Below are 13,631 nucleotides of genomic sequence, written 5' to 3' on the forward strand. Positions count from 1 at the left end.
TATGTCTCTAGGATCCAGAAGTGGCTACAAAAGTGCCTGATATGGTTTAAAAATCATCAAGAGTTCATCTTTTTGTTTTTTTTGTGGGGCAGGGGGGTGGGTGGGGAGAAAGTGAGTGAGTGAAGGAAGGGCTTTACAGACAATTAAAGAGAAAAGGAGTAGAATGAATGGGTGCATGTGTCAATACTTCTGAGTGAGGAGGGTCACCTAGGCTGGGACTGCGTCCCCCTTCAGGGCTTTTGTGCGCACTGGCTAGGCCTTGCGGCTCTGTCACTTCATTCTTGCTGAGGTCCCCTCCCCCCAGCTCCGCCCTGTGCCGCAGCCTCCGAGTGGCCTACTCCAGAATTCATCCTCTTCAGACACCCTCTCAACTTGGTTCTTAAATGATGGGGGGGGGGGAGGGAGGAACCGAAGGAAGCAAAAAGGGGAAAAGAGTGGAGAGAGGAAAAGAATAAGATCTTGTCCTTCTAGGAGCATTAGGCTGCCACCATTTTCCTCAAGGGGCTAAGGTAGTCCTTAGCCAGACCTGAAGAGTGTGAATGAGGGGGTTCAGATACCACAGGGGAGAGGAAGAAAAGAGATTTAGTACTTAAATTTCTGTCAGTATTGCAGAGTTGGTGACAAGGTTTCTCAGGAGTTTTATAAAAGGGGTGTAGAAGGTCTGATGAGTCACCATTTCCCCAGTCCAGGCGTTCACACTGCTAACCAGCCAAAGGAGGGAAATGCAGCAAACCCTATGAGGAAAGCAAGTGTTGTCCTCACCTATTACTACACTGCGGCCCTAGCTGTGCCCAATGCAGAGCTCCGATCCCCACCCCTCCCTGTGTCATCCAAGGCCGGTGGACCACCTCCCCCTCCCCGTGTGCCCCCGGTGAGCCCTGGCTCTGTGATGTTACCAACGCGAACAGTGAAACAGACGTTGCTTTTCACCAGAGTGAGGATGGAAAACAGTAGAAACACAATGATTAGAGAGAGATTAAAGAGTTGTAAATAAAGTTCTTGCTCAGACTTCCCAAAAGGGTGGGAACCTGACCAGGACTTTACAAATACTTTGAGACTCTGTGGTCCAGAGCACAAATCGTAAGACCCTTTAGGCTTTAGGGTATGGGAAAATGGCTGGTTTTATCAGCTTTTCTGTAGGAACTTTCATCAGGCTGTAATTTAGAAACCCCCTCCTCTCCATATGAACACAAGGCTGGCTCCCCTCTGTCCTCCACATGGTTTATCCCTCCTGCCACGCCCTCTGTTTTAATTAAAAGCAAATGTTTCCTGCTTCCAAGGTTCCCAGGCATCTCTCAAGGGATCGGAGATGCTTAAGTCACCATACAGCCTTCCTATTCCCAACCTTGTCTAAGTACTTACTGACTTAAATGCAGATAATCTATATTGCTTTAACAGATATTCTGTGCCTTGCAGTGAAGGCAAACAAATAACAAGGTCTCTGTCCTCAAGATGTTTATATAAAGAGAAACGGGTTTCAAAATAAAGTAATTGTCTGAAATGTTTTAAGACCTACAGATTAACTTTTTTATTTCTGACCATCTGCTGACTTTGTGCCAGAGGCTGGAAATCTAGGTTTCCTACTCCTTCTGCACACATAAACCTACTACAAAGATTTAGAATTGTCCTTCCGTATTCTGTTCCTTCTTACAGAATAAACGCTTTGGGTAGGGAACAAATACTCAGGGCGGGGCGGGGGGGGGACCGTCTGTTTTGCCTTCCCCTCTGGATCTGTTCAGCACTTTCCACAGAAGACAGAATCCGCAGTCCTATGCTTGGGCTGCTGAGCTGACAATTCCAAGTTTTTATCAAAAACATCTGGAACCACTGAACAGTTATTCAGTTAGTAGTTTGAAACACACCAACCAATCATTTTGTATCCAGACCAGAGCCGAGAGCTACAAATTTTTGTTTTGAGAAAATTCTCCCTTTTCTTTAATTTTGGGAACTTGTAGTAAAATAGGTTTACTATTGACAGCCTCTTACCATAGTAGTTATTTACAAGATTAATCGTATCTCCCTTCTGTGTCCTCCATCCCACTCTCTATCCTCAAAAGGAGTCCCAAATTCTTCAACAGAAGCAACCAGTGCTTTTACTCTGTTCATACCACAGGCCCAACATATGTGCTTAAAGATTCCAGAAAATGAAGTAGAAAAATGTTTTATGCATTTTAAGTCAACTACAGCATTTCTGTTCACAAATTAAATTTTCCCTTGATTTATTTAATTACAACATCTAACACCTTATCCAAATTATTTAAGCAATTCTCATGGGTCAGCTCTATTCAGCTCCTTTTGTTTAGTTAGGGCAGAACCCAATCTCAAGGCCCCACAGTCAGATTTCTGAATTAGGACACCACCTAGTGGGGATGCTAAGACTCAAACAGAACACCAAAAGCCAGTAAGCACTGAGGGGAGGTGCAGGGGGGGGGGGGCGGGGGGGGGCAGTCTACTTCTAAATATTTTTCCTATAACCCCAAAGTGAACACAAAACAGCAGCATGAGACTGGGCACTGGCTAACTGACCCCTCCCAATGATCAGTTCAGTCTCTGCAGGAACACAAGATATCAGGGTGAAAATCAAGGGTTCTTTCTATTCCGAGGTGTGCCGCTGTTCTCACTGAGCAATGTGGGATGATGACTTGGACTCTCTGGACCTAGGTTTCCAGAACTGAAAAATGACAGGGGGTGGGCACGAGAGGAAGTTCCTTCTTGAAGGGACATGGTCAGCCTGAGACTAAGCAATCTTTTATCACCTGCCACATAGCTCATAGGATGTGGGCAGACACAGAGGAGAAAGAAAAAGGAATTGAGAAATTCTCTCAAAATCGGCTGTAGAAAACATGTGTATTCTTATGTCACTATGTTTTCCTCCGCCACTTTTCACATGAAATCAGAAGGAAGGAAAGGTCTACCACAGTTAATTTTCATTTATCTGTGATTAACTTAAAAATAGTGAGTCACCCAGAGTTACCCGTTTGTTGGTGGCAGAATTTACTAGAATATAGATAAAACACTTCACCTCCACTTGGGCAATTCTCGTCTGCTTGGAATAACAGACTCCTTCATGTATGACGGTCGATTAATGAAAGAAGGAAATTCTTTACAATGGCTGCAAAAGCATGGTTTCTATTTGGGATTTCCTTTTTAATTTCAACTGAGGTGTCTGATCCAGGAGAGGGAGGCCTACTGTCCTCGTCCCCCAGGCGTTTCTCCAACTTTCAGATTTGGAGGTTCCAAGGTGAAAAAGGCAGCAGAGAAGGCAGCGAAGCCAGCAGCCCACCAGCAGTTCTTTTTCATTTGGCCTGAATGGTAGCAAAGCTGCGCGTCTGCTTTAACCCCTTACTGCCTTTGCAAGAAGAAACCTGATGACCATTTAGCTGGCAGCAGCAAGTTATTTGACCACAACTAACAACGGCAAAAGAAATTAAGATGGACGAATACAAGAAAAGTAACAAAAAGCCTTAAAAATGTCTCTGCACAAACTTTTGCTCCTCCTGGGAAACAGGTCTCAACAGGAACAAGTCCACAAATGCTGAATTTTACTAAAACTGCCAACAGCTTGGTAAAATAAAAGGAGTGGGGAGAAAAGAGAGATGGCAGAACCGTAATTTCGGGTAGAAAGGTAGTGACAGGATAGCTTCTTCTGGGGCAAGACTGATTAACAACAATGTGTACTGAGTACTTGTTGTTTGCCAGGTGCTTCCACATGCACAATCTCATTGATTCCTCCTCAAAAGCTAGAATGTTAGCACCCACTTTGCAGCTGAGCAAGAAGTGCACTCAGAGCACCTCTTGGGTAAGGTCATACAGCTAACAACGTGAGCCTCTCTCACTCAATTCTGTAAATCTTCTTTCCTTTCATTACGCATCTGATTTTGCCTTGAGTAATCCCCCAAAGTTAAAGAAAGAAAGCTATCGTTGAGAAAACTTGGAATTTGTTACTCATATCAATATTTTCATATCTGATTTTACACAGATGCCAAAGGATTGAAAAATTTTTTTTCAATAAAAATGACAAATCATTCCTAATTTTAGAAAGTACAGGTAGAAAGTGTATCATTACGTTAAACAGACTCGACTTGTCAACATTTTAATACTGAACATTTCCCTTTTTTTTTTTTTAACAGCTTTTCACTCTAGTAATATATTACAAAAATCAGAACGAACGCATCCAACACAAGAGACTTTAGTCTGAACACTGACAACTGAGAGCCAGGTCTTCCTCAGAATTAACCAGCCCACTAATCCTAGTTTTTCTCCTTGGGACAAACATTATGTTGACGCAGCATTTTAAATATTTGAAGATACCCACCACGACTCACTCACTGTCCTCCTCAGAGGTTCTCCCCTGGATCACAGTTCCCACAACTGCTGGCTGGCTGATGGCTCTCGCATACATACTCTGGGGTGATTAAGATGAAACTGACTGTCTTAACACAAATACCACCCTATTACAAGGATAAACGCCTCTGATGAAATAAGCTCACTTCCTGTACCTTTTTTGTTGGACTCAAAATAGGTCTTCTCCATACTGTAATAAAACGTCCCATACCTTGTGATTTTATGTGAAGAACCCACTTTACATCTCTCCCTTCTATATTCTCATTATCACTTTAGCCTACAAACAGCATCTTGAACCTAGATTCTGTCACTGAAATAACAGCTGTCCCTCCAAACCTTGTGTCATCAATAAAGCTGAAGAGCAAGGCTAACAATGGAGGTCCAGGGCGCCTGGGTGGCTCAGTCGGTCAGGCGTCTGCCTTCAGTTCAGGTCACGATCCCAGGGTCCTGGGATCAAGCCCCACATCGGGCTCCCTGCTCAGCAGAGAGCCTGCTTCTCCCTCTCCCTCTACCTGCCACTCTGCCTACTTGTGCTATCTCTCTGTCAAATAAATAAAATAAAATCTTTAAAAACAAACAAACAATGGAAGCCCAGAGATACCCCAAAGCCTACCCTGGAAGGATGGTGATGCACCAACCAGCACTCCTGATGAAGTGCTAGTCCACCAGCTATAAAGCCAACTGAACCTCCGGTCCCATTTCTTCATCTTCTTTACTATGTGGAACAATCTGTAACATTTCCTGCTGAAATTAATACATACTAGATGGCCGACATTCTCCTGTTCAGCCCGTCTAGTGCCCCTATCAAAAGAACTGAGACACCGCCCATGCAGTATACGGTTTGATAATCATCTCTGTGTGCTCATGCACTATATTTGAAACCAGATCCCAAAGACAGTCATATATGATCAATTGTAAGTCACATTCACTGTTATTTCTGAATCTTCTAGCAACATTTATTTTTAGCACGACCATTATGACTACATCACATAAGACAGTACAGCACTCACAAAACAAAATCTACTTTGATTTTTCCTCATAATGGTGAAAGAACTACTTCTCACATGCAGAAATCTTACCAACTTCATAATCCTACAATTGCAAACTTTTAGTTGAGCAAAATAACTAAGTAATAGCACCTCTTTGTCCCCCCAAAGCATTAAGAGTAAAAAGGAAATGCACCCTCCCCACACGTTCTTATTCTTCAACACACTAACTATAGTATTAAAGAGTCATTCAAATAACACTTCTGCTATTTCCCCCGCCCAAATAGTTGGTATATACATTTACAACCACAAGGCTCAGACTAAACTTTTGGTCATAACCTCTACTTCAGATGGTAAGCTAGACCTTGAAAAATATTTAAGTTACTACTTAAGTGATTTTTTTTTTAAAGATTTACTTATTTATTTAAGGGGGGGCAAGGAGAGAGGGGCAGAGGGAGAGGGAAAGAGAAACTCTAAGCAGACTCCACAGTGAGTGTGCAGTACAATGTGGGGCTCAATCTCACAACCCTGAGATCACAACCTGAACCAAAATCGAGTCAGATGCTTAACCAACTGCACCACCCAGGCACCCCCACCACTTAAATGATTTTTAAGCAACTTTATGGAGATATAATTGACATATGATAAATGGCACCTATTTAAGTATACCAAATATTTTGTATTTTTTAGTAGAATTTTCAAATTTTTCCAAAGAATGTGGCTTTAAAATACATTAGTATTTTAAAAACATGGAATGCTCAGAATGCCAAAAATGGCAAATTTAGTATCAATAGCAACTTGAACAACCAAGAAATTTCACAAGGAAAATTCGTAATGTTGTCGTGATCATATACTACAACCTTCAACAAGTTTTTCCGGGAGTGAAGTGGATCAGACAGATATTTACTCAACACCCATGCTGGGCACTGACGGTCCCGCAGCAAACAAGACATGAAGAAGTTATGAGAATGGGCCAGAAGTGTTTGAACAGAGGAGTACAGGGTGCTCCGTCTCCTAGAGAACATCTGCCTGGAGATGGAAACGCTCCACAGGCCAGCACGGGCCTGCTGCGGTGATGCTGACTAACCGGAGGCCCGACAGAGGAGCAGGAACTAACTGGGTGAGAGGAGCGTGTGCAGCACTGCAGGGAGGCCCGGGACAGAGAGCTTCGCAGGCATTCTGGGGACAGGCTCTGGCAGAGGATTGGCTGCGAAGGCCCAGAGGCGAGAAACAGCAAGTGACAAAGGACGAGGCCTGAGGAGCAGAAAAAGGCCAGCTCCCGATGAACACGCTACTCATACTGAGAAGTCTGAATGAATCACGGCAACAAGAAAAAGCCATTGAAGGGTTGTTAGCTAGGGAAAGGCACAATCAGTTCTGCACTTGAAAAATACCATTTTTCTAGAGCATGCTCAATAGACAGGAGGGAAAAGATGAGAGGCAGGGAGACAGGTCACAAAGCTGTAATGGCAGCAGATGAGAGTGGAGGGGAGGTCCAAAGGTATTTACCTTTGACTGGCACTGGGGATGGGAGGGGCGAGGGAGAAAGCAGTGTTGTTTGACTGGGATTCTGCCCTGGGCAACCAGATAAACAGTGGAATGGAGCAGAAGGAGGTGGCAGGAAGAGATCAGATGATCAGTCGGTTTTAGATGCAGAGAATCGGAGGATCTCAGAGACATCCAAGCAGAGCCCTGGTAAGCAGGCGAGCGTGTACATCTAGAGCCCAGGAAAATGGCTGGGATTGGGCATTCAGATTTGGGAATCAACACACAGATGGGACATCAGGGATGCTAAAAGAAGGAAATATCTCATAGAGCAGTAAACAATGTCAAGTGTTGTAAAAAGGTCAAGCAAGTAAGAGATTTGGATTTTGCTAACGTTTTATGGACTGGTAGGTGCAGCTCTGAGGTAGCAGAGTGATGAGAGCTGGATATAAATATTCTACCATTTCACAAGGAAACATTTAGGCTCTGTCTATATACTCAACTTTTCCTAGCTGCCTCTTAAGATATTTTTCCTATTAGAGAAAGCATCTTAGTGAATCCTTCCATAATGGTTGCTATAGGATTGCTAACCTGGTAATAAATATTTTAGATTGTAAAAAACTTTGAGAAATGAAGCATTAACAGAGAAAAAGAACCATAACACAAAGTGAGTTCTACACAACATGTATGCCTGCTCTTTTGTGTACTTTCAATTCCTTCCAAGAGATTCTGTCATAGAGACCAGAACAGAACACTTGAGTGCACACACTGCTATCTTGGTTAGGAATATGGACAAGGGCTTCATAACAGCTAGAGAAGGGAAGCAGGGTGGAGAGTGTTTTGGCAAGGAAACGGAAAAAGAAGAGAACAGCCAACAAGTAAGAAACTCCCTTTCCATATGAACATCTATGGAAATAAGAACAAACCTCATTCTATAAAACAAAGGCAATGAGATCAAGGGAAACATCACTGACATTTACTGACCAGAATTTCCTAATGGGATTTTGTCATCACTAGCATGTCACAGCCAGTTAGTAGTGAACTAGTGAGTATTAACAAAATTCATTTATCCCTTCAACAAATACTTAAATGCCTGCTTTAGTTCTGGTGCTCTGCAAGGTGTTATGAGCTATAAAGATGGATGAGACATTCCTGGGACCTCAAGGAAGGGGCAACAGCATGAAATACAAACATGAGACTGCACGGGTAGTACAAATGAAGTGCGAACTCCACCAAAGGAATGAGGATCTCTGGCTGAACTGATTAGGCAGAAAAATTCCATGAAGGTAGGCGTTGCCTTTAAAAAGTATGAATGGGGTACAGATGTTCATGAGTGGCAGGTATGACGGAGGACTAGCCACACTGTCTAGTCACATGCGTCAAATCCTTTAGGGGAGTGCTAGAACATTAGCCTGGGAAAGCATTAACCATCTAAATTATAAAAGCATATGATGTCATGCCAAAAAGTACAGACTCTATTCAGAGGCAAGTGGGAGCCAGCAAGGGCTTTGGAGCAGAGAAGCCATATGGCTTGTGCTGTAATTCAGGAGGATACTACAAAAGTCTTTGGCCTCATCAAGCCTAATCTCCCTCGTCTGGATGTCATACCACTCCATGGTCTTGTCCAGTCTCATTCACTACTATTCCCCAAGATAGGTATCCAGTTGGTCTCTTAAGGACCACAATCAGGACTTGGTTCTTCCTCCCTCAACACCCTTGGCCCTTAGGAACAGTTGTGGCTTACAGAATTCCCTACCTCATCACTCCACCTTAGCCAAAATCCACCCTTTAAGTCCTATCTTCCTAATTAGGGAATCTCTCTGCCTATTCTAACCTACCTTAAAACTCTATCCTTTGAACTTTGATAGTCCTGAACTCTGATGAGCTCACTTTCCAGCGTTCTGCTCTGCACGGTTCCTTGATGCTTACTTTGACTCTAAGTAGATGGGGAGTTCCTTAAAGGCCAATAGGCACTTCTTCAGTCTCTCCTGCAGAGAGCTAAAAATGGCACCAGACACCCAAAGGCTGGGTGACTGATTATGTACTCATTTATTATCCACAGTCATAATCCTCAGACTTTTCCAATGGCTGACCAGATTTAGTTATTAAACAACAAGAGAACAAGTTTTTGTCAGCATTAACATACAGAAAAGGTGGTTAGTCTAAGAGTTTCCGAATTTAAAGGATAAAAGCCCTGGTCAGACATGAAAATTTAATGTTCAAAATAACCATACCCTTAGGAAAATTTTGTATCCCACATAAAATGCAAATGTATTACACTTTAGGAAATTACTCAACTTACTCTTATTTTTCACTTCACGGCAAAAAGAACAGCCCTAATATAGTCATTCAGTCAGACAAGCCAAGAAGTGATTCAACTTCCCATGGAAGACTTCCCTCATCCCTCTAGGCACACACACACCACCATACAGTCATGCCTTCCAAAAAATATAGAGGTATAACTTGCTCTTTTTATCAATTGTCCAAAAGACAAAACAAAGGGAAGAGAGAAAAATCCTTCAAGAAAAAAAAAATCCCGTACTTTCTAACAAGACTGCCAGGTCAGTTTTGCCATTTGCTCATTCCCAAAAGAATAAATCTGGTTTTGCTCATTTAGAGACTACTATTTGGAGCTTGTATTTGATAATTTTATTCAACTAGAACAGGTATTTTGAAGTTTGCACATTTTCAAGGAAGGATAACATAACTGTTTACCTCAGATGAAATTGTGAGAATTTGTGTCGGATGAAATGTTAGCACAAAAATATGTTTTGGGGTGGGGGAATGGCCCTTTACTGAAATCCACACAGGCCAAGATGTCCCCTATAGTACATGCCAGAAGTGAAGGGGCAGCCAACTGGCTAGTGATGCTCCACACAACAGTCAAGAGCGACCCTGCAGCTAGACTGGCTCGGCCACGCTTTATGACCTTTCTGTTCCTTGGTTTCTCACCTGTAAAATGGGGGCAATGTCGCTATGAGGAATACATGAATTGATACATGTAAAAGTATATTGTAAGTGCCTGTGGCATGAGTACTGTTAGTTGCTGTAATATTTTATTATCATCAATACATTTTTGTCTTATTTACTAAGAAAGAAAGAGAGAGAGAGAGAGAGAGAGAGAGAGAGAAAGAAAGAAAGGAAAGAAAGGAAAGAAAGGAAAGAAAGGAAAGAGGAAAGAAAGGAAAGAAAGGAAAGAAAGAGGTATTGAAGGCAACCTACAAGGGTGTGTGGAAGGCAAAACCAAGCAACTGATATATTCTGACTCAAGTTAGAAATTAAAGACCCAAACACCTTTGCTTTGAATCAGATCACCAGGTTCCCTCTGAAGATAAATGCATCCTGGGAAAAAGAAGCAGAGAGAGGGAAAAGTCTTCTTTTCTCTGGTAAATGGAGAAGGCAGGTAGCCTCCCCAGACACTAAGACCAAAGAAACTACTGAACTTCTCAATGCTGTTTTATGGAGAAGCGGTTCTTTAAAAAGGTCAAGACAGAACTGGGAACTCAGACGAAAGAGTTTTTAGCCTTGGGGGGGAGGGGTGGTGGAGAAAAACGTTCTTCATCTGAGGCAAAGAGAAAGGAGTAAGAAAAGACAGATATTTATAGATTTTTCCTGGCCAATCCCCAAGTGCCTAATTTGGACCGAATTTACAGTGTCCCTGAACAATCCCTACCCAGAAGGCTGAAATACCAGAGTGACCCGCTGGGATGAGGAGTGTTTGGCTCTAAGAGGTGACTCGGGAGAAAAGCCCAGCATGATGACAGCTTCTCTGCTCGTTTCTCTCACCTCTTCTTGTAAGACTCTTCTACCACTGCCACACAAGTCAACTTACCATCCAGTGTTAAGACTACACTTCACACCTGGCTGACTCCGCGTCCTTGATCCTGCCCTCATGGTCTTCCTCATCTCTGCAAAGCCAGTCAAGTCTTTAACTGCTTCCTATGTGATCACATTCATGATGCTTCCACTAAAAAGCTGACTCTGTCAGAACTGCGTTAGCACTCCTACCCTAATGATAGCATCCATCGATTATCGCACGAATCCGGGTACCTGCTGTACAAGTCTCTTGGAGCAAGATCTCTCTTATTTCTTGTATTTCCTATAGATTCCTGGCCTTAGCAATCAACAAATGGTTCCTACAGGGATAAATAAGTATCCACCTCTCTGTCTGAAGATCTTTCAGGCAACATAAACCCATTTCTCAGGAGATCAAACTGGTACAGGCAATCTAGATGCAGAAGCTCCTTTTATTCATAAATCTGAATAACCTATGGATTTCTGGCATGGAGATATACACTAGAGAAAAGGCATCGACTCTGCTCACTGCAAACAAATGGCATGAGTAGTTGGACCTTGTCACTAAATAGGACATATCAGAAATTAATCAGCAAGCAGAAGAACATCTCAGCCTACCCTGAATGGCTTTTTGAAATATAAATTACAGTTGAGGTTTGTTCTGTAAGGCCATTCTGGAGATCTGTCGGGCGAAATACCTACTATTTTTTATTTGTTCATAATTAACAACAGACTGATATAACCTAGTACCTTTCTGATAAATATGCAGATGTCTCTTTTTAGAATATAGATGTTTTTAACACAAACCTTGAAAAAAGGAAACTGTTCCCAGTGAAACTTAAAAAAAACATTCTGCACAAAATGAATTATTTTTTTATTTTTATTGTTATGTTAATCATCATACATTATATCATTAGTTTTTGATGTAGTGTTCCATGATTCATTGTTTGTGCATAATACCCAGTGCTCCACGCAGAATGTGCCCTCTTTAATACCCATCACCAGGCTAACCCATCCCCCCACCCTCCTCCCCTCTAGAACCCTCAGTTTGTTTTTCAGAGTCCATCGTCTCTCATGGTTTGTCTCCCCGTCCGACTTACTCCCCTTCATTCTTCCCCTCCTGCTATCTTTTCTTTTTTCTTAACATATGTTGCATTATTTGTCGCAGAAGTACAGATCTGCGACTCAACAGTCTTGCACAATTCACAGCGCTCACCATAGCACATACCCTCCCCAGTGTCTATCATCCAGCCACCCCATCCCTCCCACCCCCCCAGCAACACTCAGTTTGTTTCCTGAGATTAAGAATTTCTCATATCAGTGAGGTCATATGATACATGTCTTTCTCTGATTGACTTATTTCACTCAGCATAACATCCTCCAGTTCCATCCACGTTGTTGCAAATGGCAAGATCTCATTCCTTTTGATGGCTGCATAATATTCCATGGTGTATATATACCACTTCTTCTTTATCCATTCATCTGTCGATGGACATCTTGGCTCTTTCCACACTTTGGCTATTGTGGACATTGCTGCTATAAACATTGGGGTGCACGTACCCCTTCGGATCCCTACATTTGTATCTTTGGGGTAAATACCCAGTAGTGCAATTGCTGGATCGTATGGTAGCTCTATTTTCAACTGTTTGAGGAACCTCCATACTCTTTTCCAGAGGGGTTGCACCAGCTTGCATTCCCACCAACAGTGTAGGAGGGTTCCCCTTTCTCCACATCCCCGCCAACATCTGTCGTTTCCTGACTTGTTCATTTTAGCCATTCTGACTGGTGTGAGGTGGTATGTCATTGAGGTTTTGATTTGGATTTCCCTGATGCCAAGCGATGTTGAGCACTTTTTCATGTGTCTGTTGGCCAAAATGGTGAATTATTAAAGACTAAGTTTCTCGGAAGCATTTGGTACTTTCTTCAATGATGTGCATGTGTGTATGTGTTCAATGCCTGGTTTAATGGCTCAGAAGACTGCACAGCACTGACAAGATGTTCACTATGTCGAGGACAATACATCTAACGAATCAGTTTACTCCCCTGAGCTCCCAGCACTGAGCAGGACACGTCAGGAGGCCTTTGCTCTGTTCCTCCAACTTGCCACATGTAAGTCTATCACAAAATATCTCTTCTGCCTGCCCTATGAGGATGCTGTAAGAACAGGCAGTAAGAACAGGCATTAGTGGTTTTCCAAAGAGCACAGCTTTACTTAATATGGCTTTACTGTTACTGCCTTTCTTTCATACAAGTGCAGCTTTCCAAGGTCTGAATTCTAATGGCTCTTCTCCAATTCTCACACCAATGAACCTGAAGAAGTTTTGCTCTTTTGTTTCACTACAAAGGCAATTATCCAAACTCTACATAGATAAGAGTTCTTGGTTCAGTCCTAAATACTCAAATTAATGGGTTATCAATGAAGAAGAGCTTCCTCTTCTCCACCTGATTTTTAGTTGAAACTCCAGCCACCCTGATTAAATTAGTTTTTTAACCTGTTAACACTTAAAAGCTTCAAGCATATTTGCTATGGAAACAAGAAATAGGATTTTATTTTTTTTTAAAGATTTTATTTATTTATTTGAGAGAGTGAGAGAGCGCACACACAAGCAGTGGGGGAAGGGCAGAGGGAGCCTGATGCAGGGCTCCACCCCAGGACCCCGAGATCATGACCTGAGCCGAAGTCAGACGCTTAACCATCTGAGCCACCCAGGTGCCCCAGGAAATAGGATTTTAAAAGAAAGGGAATTACTTAAGATTGTCAGTGCCCTGAAGGAGAGAAATTAATAAGTGGATTGAGTAAATATACTCTTAAGTAAAGTTAACTGAAGTACTACAGACAATTATTAACTAAGTAGAAATCACTCTTGCTGAAGTTCTTCCTGCGTTCCGTTTTCTTTCAAGATCCTCACCACGCACTGAACATTACAGATGGCCGTCACGTGGGAGAAAATGTGGCAGGTCACTGTGCGGAGTCAGCAGTGGGAGGCAGGAGAGTTCCCCGTGCAGCAGGGCGCATGACAC

General features: G+C 42.6%; 1 protein-coding gene across 14 annotated transcripts in view; it reads right to left on the reverse strand.

Annotated features, from left to right (window-relative positions):
• The window catches only part of AKAP13 (A-kinase anchoring protein 13), a 317,159-nt gene that overhangs the window by 110,375 nt on the left and 193,153 nt on the right, over window positions 1-13,631 (reverse strand). The window lies entirely within an intron of this gene.

The sequence above is a fragment of the Callorhinus ursinus genome, unplaced genomic scaffold (assembly GCF_003265705.2).
Source record: "Callorhinus ursinus isolate GAN/ISIS: 27379988/994484 unplaced genomic scaffold, GSC_fseal_2.0 scaffold45, whole genome shotgun sequence".
Classification (NCBI taxonomy): domain Eukaryota; kingdom Metazoa; phylum Chordata; class Mammalia; order Carnivora; family Otariidae; genus Callorhinus; species Callorhinus ursinus.